A 19,464-nucleotide genomic window follows, 5' to 3' on the forward strand; every position below is an offset into this window, starting at 1 on the left:
GAAATTAAATGCGAAAAGCAGATGGTGTCAAATGCTCGATTTTGTCCACTTGACATTCCATTTAATGAGCTTTAAATGAAAGCAAATATTAAAGACATATGAAAATCAAACACACCATCTATTAGAGCAAAAAATTATCTACCAAATGACATGAAATATTTTGCGAAAGCGTTTCATTTATGAATATATTTGTTTAACTTGAAAAAACGCTCACGAATTATTCCTCAACCCAATAGTTCAGTATTTGGAGTAAGAATTATGATGTTAAGTCAATCAGTTACCAAAGAAATACTGTTACTTTATTAGTAACTGTAAATTACTTGGTGTTTCATTTACCATCTTGTGACTGGAAATGTTTGATACCTTGTTCTTTAATTTTTGATTTTATCGTATCGGGGACCCATTCAGGTTGAAAGGATGTGTTCGTGTACTTGGTTTATATTTTGTCGTTTTCATAATTTTGGTTGTGAGGCGTGTAAAACACATACGTGTGGGCAAAGGTGGGTTATTGTTTTCCTGTTGCTTGTAAGCATAGTTCTTGAGATAGAATTAGTAAAAGTGTGTAATAGAAAAGACCTGTTTTTATCTGTCTACTGAGAAATGTTAATCCATTTTTGTTAACAGTACTGTTTAAAAGTTTACTATAGGTAATATAATTCTGTATTCATTTATCTTATTTTCCTAACTATGAGAATTATTTTATATTGTTAGCTCAGTATATGGATTTAATTTCCTTAACTGGCTAAACTTTGAGATATAATTTGGACTATGGATGAAGATATTTGTAACACTCACAGTATCCAGATAATGAATCATTGTATTCTAATTATATCAAGTTTTAATTTTGTGACTGCATACATTTAGCTATATTAGAATATGAACATAACTGCAGTATCTTGCATACCCTTTCAATGTATAGAAAAGACCCAAGTCCTCCTTTGGTTACATAGTGGAGTTATCAAAATGAGAAACCTCCTTCCCTTGAGAGCCCCAAGTATAACTGGGCAACTTAATCACTATAGACAGTTAGTTATGAGCTACAATTACATTAATGATGTCATATAATCTAATTGGTTAATCAAAATTTTGTTTCCAATTATTACTGTTTTCCAACAGTCAATCAGAACTTCACTTTGTATCAGTTGTCATGTTAAAGTAGTGGTTTCCTATTATTATTATTTTAATTTATTACAACTGTTCAATTAATGTTGTTGTTAGGCACAAAGCTATCTAATGATTTTCTCTACCAATTTTTAGTTTGAGAAGCTATTTTTTTTTACCTTTGAGGATGAGGATTTGAAAATCTGATTTAACTTCCACTTGTTACTAATATTTAACTGTCATTGTCACTAACCTTGTATAACTTACTTGAGGGGAAGGTTAATCCAGTAGCAACCAGTCATAACTTTATTTTTGAACTACTGAAAGGCAACTGTCTGAAAGCATCCACCATCTACATTCTCTTTTGTTTTCACAAACCATTGTTTGTGGGACAAGTGTACAAATAAATTCATTTAACATGACCTTCAGTTGCTTGGCTAGCAGCTACTACTAGGCACCCTATTCTAGCTGTAAGGACACACACACACACACACACACACACACACACACACAGGTATTTATCAAACTGTTTCCACAAGGTTAATTTTTAGTTATACTCTGTATAAGTAGCAAGGAAGAACAATTTTAAATTTGTTTATTTGTTTTTAAAATCTTTATTGGAAGTTTGGAACATAAGGTATTAAACATAGCAGCCCTACAAAATTGCCAGAACACAGACCTTAACTTAGATGCTAATTTATGGATTTGGGAAACATGGACCGAGATTCATATAAAGTGAAATAGGTCTTAATTTAATGTTTTTATAAATTTAATATGTAATGTACATAGACATTGATAAGTAAAACAAAGGTTTTGAATATTTAATATATAATTCACCTGCACATTAACTCTAATCATGGGTTCCTTATACATGAGTTCATCTACACATTTTCACACATTAAATATTTGCATCGTAACTTTTAATACAGCATGTACATATTCTCAAATTTGGTAGACTTAATAATGATTACAGGTATTTTATGTCAAAAAAAAATATTTTTTTAAAGATTTTTACTGATTTGTTTGTGAAAGTAGTCTGTTTTGATACTAGTCTAGGTGTAAAGTGTTATGATTACAAAGAACTATTTTTATCACCAAAAATCTCATTATTTGTGTAATCTATGAAACCTAAATACATTTCAAATGTTTATGTAGCTCAAGTCTCATAACTCTACATAATTGCATGTATATTTATTATATTGGCCTTCCAATCATGCTCAGCTAACATTACATTGCATTGACATGACACACACTCATGATACGAATGCAACAATATAACAGACCTTTAGTCTTTCCTGTCATGGCTGTGTTTTAGTGGACTAGTATATTGTAATATATAGTCACATTTCAATATACATTATATGTATATATTATTACTACTTAGAAATAAATTATCAAACTTATTTCTCTTAAACTATAGAATAATAAATCGAGAAGTAAAGCAATTATCTCTTCTTGCTATAATCTTTTGTACTTGGTTGCTACTGAACATAGGTTGCTAAACCTTTTAAAACTTTGCATTTGCAGGATATCAAATATTTTAAGGTTTTATATATAGTTGAAAACCAAAAAATCAAATAGCTATACTGATACTGCAGAATTCCACTAATTTGTTAAGTTTAATAACTTAGATATATTAAGATTTAAAATTTTTCAACTTTGAGCAAACTAAAAACACAATCTACCACCTTGAAAAATAGTGTTGGAACATTCTGAGCTGTTGATTGATTATTCACGTCGTATACTGTAGTGAGAATATATATAAGGGACCTTTCGGACCATGTTTGATTCAGTGCATAAGCCATAGTTCAGCAAAATACAAAAGATACGAGGTTTTTATTCTATATTCTAGGTTGTGAATATTAGTAATTTGAGTTTTCAATTTATATGAAAGTATAGGTTTCATATTTTGACCTCACAAACATCTAATTTTAAAGTGCTGCATTCAACATACTATATGATTAAAATCTATAATTAGATGTGTTCTTTTAATATTTACTTTTAAATTTAGAACTTAACTCTCATGTAATAAAATTTGAATTATAACCTACAATATGATTCCAAACCTATTGACGTAAATTTATAAATTAGTATTTCAGTAAAAATTGGAATGCGAGTCAACAAACATGATGATGTGGAGTTTGACTCCAAGGTTGAGAAATGTTATACTAGAGTACAGCAGTAGAATGAACAAAGATAATAGAATTATAAAGGTTGTGTGTTTATGATTTAACTACACTAAATTAAATCAAAATACATTAAATATTGATCTGACTATAAAAAAAAAGGTGGCATATAGTGAAGTAAAGTTTATGGATTGTTCATCAAAAAGTACTTAGTTATTAGCAGTCATGATGTTTCATGTAAACTGGAATTATCTTCATTAGATAACATTACTTGTCAAGACTTCTTATTGGTTTAACTTCAGAATAGTCAGGTTTTATAGGGTTTGATTCTTCAAAGGAGGTGTCTGTAACTTGTTGGTGATAAATTCCAAAAACATGAGCACCTAAACCACTTTTAAAATAAGATTCAAAATAGGTCAACCATATGTATAAAACTGTGTTAGCTGTTGGTTATCACAGTTGTGTCCAGGGCTTTAAATAATTCAATTTTGTTAGTCCATTTAGATGTGCTCAGTTATTTTAAAATAAGATTTCATTTAGAATTCATCTCTTACAGCTAACCTTGCATGCAGTCTAATTTCATTTCTACTATCTTACTGTATCTGCATGCATACTCAACATGCAACAAAAAAAATCTAGAAATATCAAGCATAACATTACAGGTAATGAGAAAAACTTGGAAGCTTCAAGTAAGAGGATGTTAACTATATTACAATAGCCTAGTACAATAATTAAGCTACATAACAAAACTTGTGATTATTACATTTAAAATAATTAACATTTAACATATTTTTGATAAAACTATATAATCATGAAATATTACATCACTAAACTATTAACTCTTTAAACTAAACAGACCTGTATATACAACAAAAAGTTACTCATTTTCAGAATATTTTGTTTTCACACCTGCTAGTTAGACTTTTTGGTTCAGCTATAATAAACGTGTTTTAATTTGGATCAACTAAGCCTATCATCTTATTACCAGATGGTATATAGTGGTCTTTGTGATTGTGTCTTGAGCAGTGTGTTATAGGTTTGTTATTGGTCTTTCCTAACATACAAAAAATAGGTTTAGACCATGATATTAATAGCATTTATGTCAAGAGGCAATCTCAGAATGATTTCTAATATTTTGTAGAAACGTGTTCATGTAGTAAGCTGTTATCAACATAACTTCATTAGTAGATTTTTGAGTTCAAAAATACGATATGCACAATATATATGTAAAAACGGCTTGTTTGGGTTGAGAAAATTTTTTACGTAGAGGAGTGAACAACGTTTCGACCTTCTGGCCTAAGCATGGGCAATGCAGTATCACCAGTTCTAGCCAATATTTTTATGACACAAGTTGAAACGCAAGCAATTAACACAGCATTATATCCACCACTATACTGGTACAGATATGTAGATTACATGTATGCGGGATTCAGATTTACAGAACACATACTTAATTTTTTCAATCACATTAACTCTATACATCCCAACATTAACTTCACATGTGAACAGGAAGAAAGCAATCAAATATCATTTCTTAACCTCAGAATTACAAGAACCGATACACAATTTAAAACAGAAATCCATCGAAAAATCACCCATACTGGACTATGCATTCCTTGGACTCAGCACATGAAACAAAACAAAAACTCAACATACTAAGAAACCAAATAAACACAGCCATAAAACTATGCTCACCAGATAAAACTAACGATGAATTAGACAAAATAAAACAATACTTTATCAACATCAATAAGTTTCCTCCACAAACCGTAGAAAACATTATCACGCACACACCTAGACAGAAAGCAAAATCAACCAACAAAAGTAAATATATCTCACGAATCAAAAAATCATGAAACCATATACTGCTGTATACCATATATTCCTGACATCAGCAGAAAAATAACCAACATTTGGCAAAAATTAGTAACAAAATATGACATTCCAGTTAATACCAAATTTATTCAAAAACCCGGCACAAAACTGAGGTCTATACTATGTAAAAACTACACTGACAAACACCACACCAACATTATTTATAAAATACAATGTGATAACTGCCACGACTTCTATATTGGAGAAACAAGTAGAAAAATGAAAACCAGATTCAAAGAACATAAAGTCACCTTCACACGTTTTCGAACACTGCAAGTCAAATAAACACAACATAACCATAGAAAACACTCAAATACTAAATAAAGAAACAAACATAAACAAACGCAAAATTAAAGAAGCCTTACTTATATAAGAACTTAAACCCAAAATAAACCAATACAAAGGAACACCTTTATACCTATATTAAAAATAAATAATAATAAATAATATAAAATTATATATTCAAACATCTAACACTGCCCTCTACATTCTGACACTCAGTTACACAACCCCTTTCAAACATATGGTCAGCTTCCTGTCAGTTACCTCTTTCTTTCTTTGTGAACCTGACGATGACCGAAGAAGGTCGAAATGTTGTTCACTCCTCTACGTAAAAAAATTCTCTCAACGAGCTGTTATTACATATATATTTCTCTACAAGCGGGTTTTTTCTCGACATCACTGACAATATGCACAATGTTTTTGAAAATTGGACGTTTCAGAAGTGTTTGATTTATAGGGTATGATAATTTTGATTCTACAAGCTTTTGTAACAACATTATGAATAGTCATTCAAGAATGTTTTCCATACTGATATTTTGTTTTCTAAATTGCCAGTCATGAATGTTAAGCAGTTTTTTGTGTTATAAGGTAGTCAATTAACAAGGTTTTCTTGAAGGATTTTTGCATTTTGTTAATAATTTAAGTTAAAGCATGCGTCACACTGATGTTTTCTATTAAGGTTTGTATTTGAGACTAATTTATTTTTTAAACTAACCCACAAACTACTGAGTTTTTCATATTTATCTTGTTCTGAATCTTTTAAAGAGTAACTAATATCTTCCAAACAAATGCTTAAGACTTGTGTATTACACTGATTTTCTTTTGTATTATCAATAGTTCACTGAGAGTTTGACCAGTTTCTCCAAGTATCTAGTTTGTTTTATGCTTTAATACACACAAGTATATTCATTTCCAAAGTGTGTAGGTGGAAAGAAAAGTGGAAGGTAAAATTGTGAATAAATTAGTTTTGACACAAAATAAAAACCCTGTAACCCAAGTACTTTTGATTGGTGGGGACCTTTCTTCATCAGGTACAAACTAGTTTTAATTTACTTTCATTAGTTATTATACAGTTCTAGAAAGAGTTATAGTAGACCAAAGGGAGATGGAATCTTTCTGTATCTTCTAAAACCATTGAATGTAGTGATGTGTGTATTAATATAAATGCATGCGATTCAATTGGAGAAAAGGTTGTTTTATTCCAAGTAGTGTTAATTAAGCTGCTAATTATCAGACTTTAAGGGTGGGAAAGTTAGTATTTAGAAATGCAGCTCACTTCTATAAAAGGACTATTACTTTTTGTGCATTGCTGTGCTAATTCCAATGTATGTCCTCAACTTTAAACAAAGTTCCCACATCTACATGTGTTAATGCTACTTTTGTTTTTCTTCTATTTGTCTAATTTACTTTGGTTTCTTTGTTTTGGAGATGTCCTTTGTCAGGTTTCCTCTTCAGGACTTGTATTTTTAAGGTATCTACATTGGTTTCTTGAAATAATGTAGCTCTTCAGCAGCCATCTCCTCTCATGGATTTCTTATTGCATACTGTCTGTGCTTTTATCATTTTGTTACTATTCATGGTCTCTTTTTTTTTGACAGTTGGCCATCACAGATCTTGGAAGTAATTTGTATGGAATAGTAACCCTTTGGCTTTAGTTCTTCCAGTTTGTATACTGGTGGGTTGGGACTCCCTTTGCTATACAACATATTGAGTTCCACAGATGCTTTCTTAGGATTTTCCCCATAGAACAAATCCTCTACCACACATATCTGATTGTTCTCACATTAATGGGGGGTGTTAGCCAGATAACATCTTTACCAGCTGACATAACTTTGATCATTTCTCAGTTTCTGAAGAATAGTTTTTATCACTCTTGTGTAGATGATTTCCCCAGTGATGACCTGATTTAAAGTGTCATGTACTTTCACCCTTCTGCTTTTCCTGCCTGCCTTTTGCTTTCTTTGATTCATCTTTCCCTACCTTCAAGTTGGCCATGACCCTGTCTTTTTGTGTATATCCAATGTGTTTGTATTCAGAGGTTACATTCTTGAAGTATTTAATGATAAATAATGTTTAGTTCATACTTTTTAACATAGCTCCCTTTATTCTCATTCAGGAATTGTTTCATTTTGGGTGGCTGGTCCAGCTATGCGTCTCAACTCACATTGCATTTCATTCACTTGGAGGTCATTATTACTTTGTATGTGGGGCAGTTTTTATCATCTTTTGTGTTAAGGACACCAGAGCTCTTGGATCTCCATTTTCTGGAAAAGTCTTTTTTGGATACTTTTTTTTTCATTTAGACCTTTCTTCTTGAATGTGTCTATATGTATCCCCTTCAGTGGTTTCTAGTCCATTAATTCAAGTACCTTCAGAGATATTCCATCTTCACATGACCTTTCTTGGTGATGGTGGCTTATTTGACCATACATGGTTCTGAACTTATCTCTACCTTTACCTTTCTCTTCGTGCTTCTGTTTGATGTTACTGAGATTCAGAAACTCTCATATGGGTTTTTTCCACCTGTACATGTAGGTTTCCATATCTGTAATTAGCACAGCACAAGTGGCACTTTATGTTGGGTTTTGCTTAACAAATACATCTTTTCATTGCTCTGTTCTGTTTCTTGGCACCTGATCCATTTCCACCATCTTGTCTCCAATGGCAAGGTTTCTCTCTCTATACATCTTCAAGCTGGTGGCTTTCCCCCAACCATATCATCTTTTATCTAGTCTGGTTTACTTATGCTACATTCAAACAGCTCTGATTTTTTCTTGTTCCTTCTGATAGAGAGGCATTTGCTCATGAAACATCTTTTCCTGACTATATACTTTCTTTTTGTCTCTTGAAAACTGACAGATTGACAACACAATCTGGTGATCGTAAGCTAAAGCCCTTGTGGTTTGTTGTCTCTTTTGTCTGGGCCTGAACTGTTCCCACAGTGGTTTCTTTACCCTCTAATATTTTCAGTGGATTTACTTTCCACTATAGTAGTCTTATTATCACCATCTATCCTCCACTCTTCATTTGCATTTATTGCAGGTAGGGATGTAGATGACTTCCACCACATTAGTGTCTCATTACTTACACCACAGCTTACCCTGACTTTCATCTTGTTTTAGTTGTCATTTTTCATCAACATTTTCCATGAGGGAAGTTCCATCATCTAGCAGTCTAATTCCATTGTACAAAAGTGAGTGAATGTACCTTTACTTGAAGTGGGGCTGAGCTGTTGTTACCCAGCAGTATAGTTCAGGACATCCTACTACATCATAAACGAAACTATTCCTGGTAGTTAGGTTCAGTTAGATGGGTCTTGGGTTTGCTTTGGGATACTAGTCTGGGTTTTTGCTCCCTGTACTTGATTTTTTCTTCATATTTTTTTCAATATACAGAGTGTCTGGAAAGTCACTGTGCACTTATATAGTTATTAACAGACATGTTTCAGTATAGAATACAGAAGGTAAACATGAATGACAGTTATAAACAATGTTGAAAGTGACCCCTGTTGGCATCAATACAGGCTTGGTTCCTTCATATTTTGTTTCTAAACACCGCTATCAGTTGCTGGCTTGAAATAGACTGAATAAAATATGATTACAAAACTGCACAGTGACTTTCTGAACACCCTGTAGAACAGGCTGATTTACAGCTCTTGCCACGCTACATAAGCACGTGTAGTTGTCTGCTTAAGAGAGAGTGAATGGTTGAGCTGCACAGTAACATGTTAGCACCCAGCAACTTTTATATCATTTTGTTATCCACGTCATGCCAAACATGCTAACCCTTTCAGCTGTGGTGGCATTATAATGTTACAATCCGTTGCACTATTTGTTGGTAAAAGAGTTTCCCAAGAGTTGGCAGTAGATGGTGATGACTAGCTGCCTTTTCTCTAGTCTTACACTGCTGAATTAGGGTCGGCTAAAGCAGATACCCCTCGTGTAGTTTTGCACAAAATTAAAAAACAAACACATCTCTAGTTGGGTTTGACACTTTCCTGTTCTTTTCTACAGGAACTTGGGATCCCTCAGGGCTGTGTTTTGAGTGTCACACTTTTCAGTATAAAGATTAATGCCATCACTGAACAACTCCCTCTCACTGTTGCAAATGGGTTCTATGTCAACGACTTTCACATCTCGTGTCAGTTGTCGAACATGAGATGTATTAAGCGGCAACTACAAACTGCCCTCAGTTGTGTACTGAAGTGGACCATGGCAAACAGCTTTAATTTCTCTGTCTCTAAAACTGCTTGCATGCACTTTTGCTGTCAATGGGGTATTCACCCTGATCCTGAACTCTGTATCGGTGAAGTTTCCCTGCCTGTGGTCCCTGGGGCTTATCTTTGACTGTAAGCTGACACTTATACCTCACATTAAGCAGCTATGGGTCAAATGCACAAGAGCACTGAACATCCTCCGTGTCCTCTCTACCACCAGTTGAAGAGCCATACGTTTTCAGAACAGACGATCTGCCATTGCTCCTTTTGGCCTTCTCGTCCAGGCGCAATTGGATGAATTGGGTCTGTCCTTGCATAACATTGCAGAATCCACTGGTCAGCCCATCCCACCATGGCTTATTACAGTCCCCAAATGTGACCGATCTTTAAGTCATCTGAGAAAAGCAGATACTCCCGATTGGATGTATTGTCTTTACTTTACTGAACATCTTTCGAACAATTATTCCATTCCAATTTATATGGATGGTTCCAAATCAGGTAAATCTGTGGGCTCTGCTATGGTTTGTTGTGGTTTGGTGGTTGCTCGAAGAATCCCCTCTACAGCTTCTGTGTCCACTGCTGAACTGTACGCCATTTCTCTTGCCCTGGATCATATTGAAGCTAAGCAGTACTCCAACTGCATTATTTATACTGATTTGCTTAGTTCTCTATTGGAATCACTTCACGTTAGTTCACACCCTGTTCTCGCTGATATTCAAAACCGACTGGCCCATTTCTCATTAACATCTACTTCTATCCAGTTTTTCTGGATACCAGGCCACGTTGGTATTCATGGGAACGAGCTTGCAGACACAGCAGCTAAATCTATCTGCTCTGGTACTAGCACCACTGTGCCTAATGCATACATGGACTATGGTCCTGTATTCAAGGCTCGGCTCCGTGCCAGCTGGCAGGTGACTTGGAGTGAGCAACGTGAAAACAAGCTTTTCCAAATAAAACCTTATATTGGACTTTGGCCGTATTGCTTTTGTAAGGATCAGGAGGAGGAAGTTGTTCTGACGAAACTACGCATTGGTCAGAGTTTTTTAACTCATTGTTTTATTTTATCTGGAACTGATGCACCAGTGTGTAGTTTGTGTAACATTCGGATCACAATAAGCCACATTTTACTTTCTTACCATAGTTATGACTCTCAACAATGGCACCATTTTAAACATGTTCTGTCCCAAGGTTTTTCCATAACTTTAGACAGTGTTATTGGTGATGGTGACGCTGTCCACCTTGATAAAGTTTTTAGTTTTTTAACAGCCATTTATCTTTTTAATGCCATTTAAGTGTTTTATATTTCTTCATTAAACCTTTTTTATTGTGGTTTCCTTTTAAGAATCACAATTTCTCAAGTTCAATTTGAAATTAGAAAATGGTGCTAACATTAAATAACTCAACACCAGGACTGGAAAGGCCAACTTGAGGTGACTAACGCTGCTGTTTTGAACTATTCGTTTGAACTACCCGTTAGTCGTCCTGGCGAGTTATTATTACAGTTTTGCTACATGTCTTTTAACGCTTTTATTACTTTACTTTCTGATTATGGCTGTAATGACACAAAACCTGGAACCAGGACTGGAAAGGCCAACTTCAGATGACTGATGGTGGTTCTTGTACTTACCTGTTAGTCTTCCTGGCAGGTTATGATAATTACCATTATGCTACAGAAAGTCATTTACAACTTCTCTCTCTGTAGTTTCTCTCTTAATATTGTAGACTGGATGTCAACATTGGTTTTATGCTGTTTATGTTTTAAGTGATGTTTTGTTTTACCTTTATCTCCTTTTATGAATTTTACTAAATTTACTTTAGTTTTACCTTTTTAACGGACGTTTGGCACAGATAGCTTAGCTGCTTTGTGCCATAAAACACTAAATCAACCAACCAATCAACCATCTCTAGTTTCAAGCCTCCATTTATTAGTTTTGAGTGTATTATGTTGTATGAGCTTTATACTTGTATGTTGCACAACTTGAAGATAAGTACAGAAATCTAATCTTCTTAAAATACTTATCCTGAATTGTTTAATGGTTAAACTGAAATTTCCTGTATAATATCCATAAATGTGTTAAATCATATAGCTAGCATATATACGATCCATGAACATGTATAAACAAAACAAGTTGTGTCAAATATTCTTCTTTATTTCAGTTAAGCCTAATATTTTCTTTTTCACATGCAATATTAAGGTGTGGATGACATTCAAACGGGAAAATGGTTGACATGAACCAGCTCTCAGTTCGCTATGCCCATCATCTGGTGGTTTCAGCTTGGAGAAGAAAGTCCCTGATGATAATGGCTGTTATGGTAACCTTTCTTCTTATTATATGCTTGCAGTACAGTTCAGTTGGAGGTCACAGTGAAAACAGTTCTAAAAACATTTTTGAAAATCGTCAAGACTTTCCACTTGGTTTGCAAGGTTCCAAGGAGCATCAAGAAGTCCCTCCCAGAAGGAATCTGTCTGGCTTAGCAAGTTTATCCAAGGATAACAGACCTGATAGTCTTGCAGATTCTTTATCAGGGTCCGTAATAAGACAACCCCAATTACTACATGATGATACTGCCCTACAAATTGCCAAAGAATTACCAAATGGAGACAATATTCCAATGCATTTAGAAGATCAACAGAAAAGAAGTGACCACTTGTTTGGTAATATGGCACATTCTAAAGGTGACATGAATTCTCGTAATTGGCAAGGTCAGAACATTGCTCAATTCAAGGTAGATAAGCAACCTTATATTCCAGGTTATAGACTAGTTCATCTTGACATGAAAGGAGCCCCTCCAAAATTAAGCTACCTTAAGCAGTTGTTCCCAATCTTGAAAGAAGCTGGATCCAATGGAATCATTTTAGAATATGAAGACATGTTTCCCTTTTGGGGCCCATTGTCATCTTTTGCAGCTGGAAATGCATATAGTAAAGATGATATAAAAGCTATCTTGAAACTTGCAAAGTCTTATAAATTTGAAGTCATTCCACTTGTCCAAACATTTGGTCACATGGAATTTGTCTTAAAGCTAGAAGAATTCAGACATCTAAGAGAGGTAGATGAATTTCCACAGTCAGTATGTCCTTCAAGAAATGAGTCTGCGAGTTTGATTGAATCAATGATTGATCAAGTTTTAATGATGCATCCCAAAACTAAATGGTTACACATTGGTTGTGATGAAGTATATCACCTTGGGTACTGTGACAAATGTGCTCATTATGACAGGGATACTCTATTTCTCAAGCATGTAGCTAAGATAGCCACCTATGTGCGACAGAAACACAATGTCATTCCCATAATATGGGATGACATGCTTCGAAACATCCCCACTGAAACACTGAAAGAATTTCGTCTTGGATCTCTCTTGGAGCCTATGATTTGGACCTATGTGAAGGACATTTATCGCTTTGTGCCCTACAGTGTCTGGATAACCTACAGTGAAGTATTTCCTTTCATATGGGCAGCAAGTGCCTTCAAGGGTGCCTTTGGTGAGACACTAACCATTCCTAATGTGAAGATGCACTTGGAGAATAATGAGGCATGGTTAGAAGCCATGAGTGAACAGTTCAACAAATTTGAATCTTTCCGAGGAATAGTCTTGGCAGGGTGGCAGAGGTATGACCATTTTGGAACTCTCTGTGAACTTCTGCCATCTGGTGTACCATCATTAGTGGTTAATTTGTTAACTGTCACCCAAGGATACTTTGACCAACAGATTTTCAACAAATTTCACAAGATACTTCAATGTACCATTTATCCTTCTGGATCAGTGGATTTTGAAAGTGACCTTCACTTGTGGAATAGAGCATCTGGTTGTTTTTTTCCTGGCTCTCCAGTATTTAGGATGACACAGCACCATGATGAAGCCATTAAGAAAGTTAATGAATACCTCTATGATGTCACAATTCACAAAGCTTGGCTCACAGACTACAACGTTCGTCATAACTTAACCAGTATCATGCGTGTAGATGAAGGTCTTACAGAATACACGTCAGTTTACTACCCATTAACGTCATTAGTACGCACAGCTCGTGATGCTCTGCGTGAAGTGTATGATGAATACACTGTATCCGAGTGGATAGAGCAAAATATTTACCCATATATAATGAAAATGGAGAAGCTTTGGAAAAACGGTATGGATCTGAAAAAGGCAAAAGTGTGGCCCAAACGACCACTACAACCTCTTGAAGAATTAAAAAGGTTTCATGTTGGAACTGATGATGTGAATAATGTGTAAACACACAAATGTTGTTGTAATTGTAACCACCACATTTGATATTTTTTAGCTGTTCTGTTGTTGGTGTATTGATTTACAAGGATTGTTAGAAGAATGTGATGGTTAGGTAGTACTTCTTATTTTTAATTGAGTATAGATATTATACATTGTAAATACTAAGTTTATTACTTACATTTAATTTTCAATTAAAATATAGGCTACTAACCTTAGAAGGCAGCTTTTGTTAACGTTTCCAAACCACATCTTTATATTTCTCTTTTTACATTGACTTCATTTGTTTAAATATTCACAGCTTCTAATCTATTTGAGTGCTTGGTTGTGAGGTTATCTTTTAATGTTTAATTGTTTTAACTTCATATTAAATAAGACCTTTAACACAATAATTATAACTAAGGATTATGATAACTGTTTACTGATAATTCTTGATTCAAATTACATCAGGAATTAGAAATATTAACATCAAATGACATTCAGAATATAAAGTATTACTCATTTGTCACCTTTCTTCAAAACTCATGACATGGATATTATGAGATAAATAATTTCTACCACTATTTGGTAGCAACTAGTCATGTAGCAAGGAAATGGCATGGTTTTTATTTTTTTAATAAGTTTTTAATTCTGTTTAAAGTGATACTGCTTGAATAAGTTAACGACTATGTAGTAATAAACATTGTTGTTTAGTCATCAAAATATGTATTTTATACAATCAGGATATTGGTCATTAACACTTCTGAACTATTAGTTTGTTTCTCAAACTTTACCTATATTGTAGAATTAATACATACAGAAATCTTATTGGAATGGTTAGAAAATGAATATTTGATCCAGAGCGTAGTAGGGTATGTGATCCATCATGGTGAATGATTATAGGAAAAAAAAAAACCATTTTACTTTACATACAAAGCAATTAAAATGTGTTTTTAGTACCTTACTTGGTGACAAAATAATTGCTTAAAACTAAATTAAAGAATACTTTGAATTAAAAATAGACATCAAGCAGTGTAGTGTAAACACTGGGTTTCTTTTATACTACTACTAAACTGTTGTATTCACAAATTTGTTAAACACTGGGTTTCTTTTATACTACTACTAAACTGTTGCATTCACAAGTTTGTTAACACTCCTACAAAATAGTCATGATTTTCCAGCCCGTTCCCCTGGCTGTGGTTTCGCTAGATAGTAGATAGAGACAGTGGGAATCTCGTTAATCCATTCATTAATGGATTTAAATGGCAATTTCATTTAAATACAAAATTATTAGCCTAATATTAATAACCTTTCCAAGTTGCTCTGGGGCCTATTAGGCCCCACTTTTCGTAGGAGTGTTAAACACTGGGTTTCTTTTATACTACTACTAAACTGTTGTATTCACAGGTTTGTTAAACACTGGGTTTCTTTTATACTACTACTAAACTGTTGTATTCACAAATTTGTTAAACACTGGGTTTCTTTTATACTACTACTAAACTGTTGTATTCACAAATTTGTTAAACACTGGGTTTCTTTTATACTACTACTAAACTGTTGCATTCACAAGTTTGTTAACACTCCTACGAAAAGACGTTTCTAGTCATGATTTTTCCAAGCCCGTTCTCCTGGCTGTGGTTTCGCTAGATAGTAGATAGAGACAGTGGGAATCTCGTTAATCCATTCATTAATGGATTTAAATGGCAATTTCATTTAAATACAAAATTATTAGCCTAATATTAATAACCTTTCCAAGTTGCTCTGGGGCCTATTAGGCCCCACTTTTCGTAGGAGTGTTAAACACTGGGTTTCTTTTATACTACTACTAAACTGTTGTATTCACAGGTTTGTTAAACACTGGGTTTCTTTTATACTACTACTAAACTGTTGTATTCACAGGTTTGTTAAACACTGGGTTTCTTTTATACTACTACTAAACTGTTGTATTCACATGTTTGTTAAACACTGGGTTTCTTTTATACTACTACTAAACTGTTGTATTCACAGGTTTGTTAAACACTGGGTTTCTTTTATACTACTACTAAACTGTTGTATTCACAGGTTTGTTAAACACTGGGTTTCTTTTATACTACTACTAAACTGTTGTATTCACAGGTTTGTTAAACACTGGGTTTCTTTTATACTACTACTAAACTGTTGTATTCACAGGTTTGTTAAACACTGGGTTTCTTTTATACTACTACTAAACTGTTGTATTCACATGTTTGTTAAACACTGGGTTTCTTTTATACTACTACTAAACTGTTGTATTCACAGGTTTGTTAAACACTGGGTTTCTTTTATACTACTACTAAACTGTTGTATTCACAGGTTTGTTAAACACTGGGTTTCTTTTATACTACTACTAAACTGTTGTATTCACAGGTTTGTTAAACACTGGGTTTCTTTTATACTACTACTAAACTGTTGTATTCACATGTTTGTTAAACACTGGGTTTCTTTTATACTACTACTAAACTGTTGTATTCACAGGTTTGTTAAACACTGGGTTTCTTTTATACTACTACTAAACTGTTGTATTCACAGGTTTGTTAAACACTGGGTTTCTTTTATACTACTACTAAACTGTTGTATTCACAGGTTTGTTAAACACTGGGTTTCTTTTATACTACTACTAAACTGTTGTATTCACAAATTTGTTAAACACTGGGTTTCTTTTATGCTTCTACTAAACTGTTGTATTCACAAGTTTGTTAAACACTGGGTTTCTTTTATACTACTAAACTGTTGTATTCACAAGTTTGTTTTTCTTTAATATTGTCTTTGCAGACTTACAACACAATGATTGGTTTTTGGTACTTGTGGTGAGCAGAGTACAGATAGCTCTTTATGTAGCTTTGTGCTTTATATGAAACACTAATTATTTCTCTTAGAAATTGGAATTTAATTTTTTCATCAATAATTACTTGTTTATCTTGTATTATGACTAGAAAACAAAATTTAATGATTTTTTTTTCACAGTAAACAAAAGTTTGTATTGGGATTTTATTTTGTTTTATGCTTTTAATGGTGATCGTGTTTTGTTTAATGTGCTTGTGCAACAATGGGATGTAACTGGTGAATTAATGTGTAAATTTTTGTATGTATTAGTTTTATTGAAGCTTAGTTTGTGTAACATGTGTTTCAGATTAACACATGTGTAATCTACTTTGCTTGTGTGAAGTTACAATATTTTTATTATTAGCCAATAAGGACTAAATCTGAATATTACTGAGAAGGTGCTAATATGGGACATTGTTTAAGTAAACAATTTCAAATGCCTGAAATGGTACTGTAGAGTCCTAGATTCCTTTTAATTCAAACCTATCAAGAAATTATAAAATGTGTATGCTATAAAAGAGATGTTTTTATAGTACTGATGTTTTTAATATTTTGGTTTTTAAACCCTTTGCTGTATTATCAGGTAGGTGTAGTTAACTTTAAATCTTTGTATTTTGAGCTATAAGAATTAGGGTGAATATAGTTCTTAGCTCAAATTTTTTATTCATGTTTAGGTTACATAAAAGTAAAAGGTCACAGACAACTGATACAGTGAGTTTTGTGGATTCATGTAATGATTGAATAGGAAAGGCTTGCATCATAAGTGAATTTGTTTCACTACACCATCACGAAAAACTGGTCTGTGTTTATATTACTCAGTGTAACACTTAAGTCACAGAATGTATATATTACATTCTTACTTTCATACAGAAGTAGTTAGTGTTGTCTTCTGTGTGATACTGTTGTCATGTGACCACTTCTAGGATCATGAAGATAAGTCTAATCAATTTCCAGTTATGAATAATGTATAGATTAGTGGAAGTAAAATAAATCAATAAAATAATAATTTGATTTTAAATAAGTGAATACTGTAGTCATTAAACCTTCCTAATAATGACAGGTAGTCACCAGTACACTAACATAATCTAGTTTACATCAGTACAGTTCCCTGTAAAGTGGTGATAACTTATTATTCATTCATCACCATAAAAATACCTGTGAATATGTTATTCACTGCATCAACCTGAAAACTCAATATTTATATTACTTACTCCAACATCCTGAAAAGTCGAGTGCTTAAGTTGTTTCCTGAAATGTTCTGAAATGTCAGTTCTTGTTCAAGCAGTTTGCTAATATAAATAACATCCCAGAAGGCCTGAAGTGTTCTATTATTGGGCACAAGGCCTCATTACTGGAAACAGTAGATATGGTGTCATTGATGTAAAATTATTCACTAATTTCACACAAGTTTTTTAATTAAATTTCCTGGTGAGTCACTGGGTGTTTATATTGTGTATTGCACTGCAGTAGCGTGAGAAATTAGTGTTTGTTGTGTCTCAAGTCACTGAATGTTTATATCGTAATACACCAACCTGAAACATCACTGAATAGTTACTTAGTAATGCAGTATTCTGACATGTCGAGTGTATATCACACTGCAGTATCCTGAGAAGTGGTAGTAAAGTGTTATATTACTTAAGGTTCATGTTAAGAAAACCAATTGAATGGATATTAAGGACATTGTTGGTTGAGCACCGGTAAAGAAGGAAATATTGTAACCAGCTGTTTAAGGGAACAAAGATACATAATACTTAGGTTGTCTCTCACTTTATAAGCTGAGACATTAGCGTATTTGATCTGTTTTTGGATCTATGTGGTTGTACCTTAAAGGTATGGATATCCCCCACCCAATGTACTTGTACCTTTATGTGTTAATTGTAAGTTTCAACTTCTGGTGTTGTTTGTCGATGTAGTTTATTATTTTATATATGATTTAAGTAAAACTCATTAAAGGGTCATTCGTAGTAATAAACAGAACTTGTTCAATTTGTAAGTGCACGACAGTATTTGAAATAAAATTACGGAGTCGTAATTACTACTAATTGTTTTGTTTTACTTGCTTGTTTTTTTGTTTCTGTTCAGTCTAGCAGAATTAGCACGACTGCGAACATTTGATATCAAACAATATTTCATACTGTATTATTTCCTGGCATGCACATTTCTCATTGCATTTAAAGTCAGCTAACATAGAGTTTGAAGAATATAAAGTGACCACGCACGTGTTTTTATTTTCAGTCTAAGTGAATTCTGGGAAGATTACAAGAATAGCCTTTATTCGCGTCACACAAATAAACAAAATAAACGAGTGTGTCTGTTTGTGTGTTGTGTATTAGACTAGTGAAAATAACAAACCTTATTTGTGAGTTCTCTCTTTCTCTCACTATTCTAGTATGTGCTCCTTTGTAAGGTAAACTACAACAGTGCTAAGATTAAAGTGGGAAACAAGGTAGAGACTATAGACTCTATGTGCGTGACGTCGTGCATATATCCATCAGCAAACTGTCCTTTTGGATATATCAGAGACAACCTAGTGATCACAAGTAGTTCCTAACTGCTGCACAGCTGATTGTCATTTCAAATACTTGATAATAAACTGTGCGGCAGTTAGCTATACTTACAATCGGAGAAAGAATTAGGAGTTAATGTTTTATAGGTTTCCGAAAGACACAGTATGTAGAATTAAATGGTTACGTCAGTAAAACGTGAAGACCTGAATAACATTGACAAGGCTTGTCATACTATAGACTGTGCAGTTCCTATTTTGAGTATGGTTTGTACTACCTGTATATACAACGTATCTTGTCGCAATTATATTGT

General features: G+C 33.5%; 1 pseudogene across 2 annotated transcripts in view; it reads left to right on the top strand.

Moving 5' to 3' along the window:
* Window positions 1–18,686, top strand: part of LOC143223755 (hexosaminidase D pseudogene) — a 29,962-nt pseudogene extending 11,276 nt beyond the window's left edge. For both annotated transcript variants that reach the window (XR_013013067.1, XR_013013066.1), the window contains one exon: window positions 11,799–18,686. The product of XR_013013067.1 is annotated as a hexosaminidase D pseudogene, transcript variant X2 (transcript). The remainder of the gene's footprint in view (window positions 1–11,798) is intronic.
* The last annotated feature ends 778 nt before the right edge of the window (window positions 18,687–19,464 follow it).

Source organism: Tachypleus tridentatus, chromosome 8 (genome assembly GCF_004210375.1).
Source record: "Tachypleus tridentatus isolate NWPU-2018 chromosome 8, ASM421037v1, whole genome shotgun sequence".
Classification (NCBI taxonomy): Eukaryota; Metazoa; Arthropoda; class Merostomata; order Xiphosura; family Limulidae; genus Tachypleus; species Tachypleus tridentatus.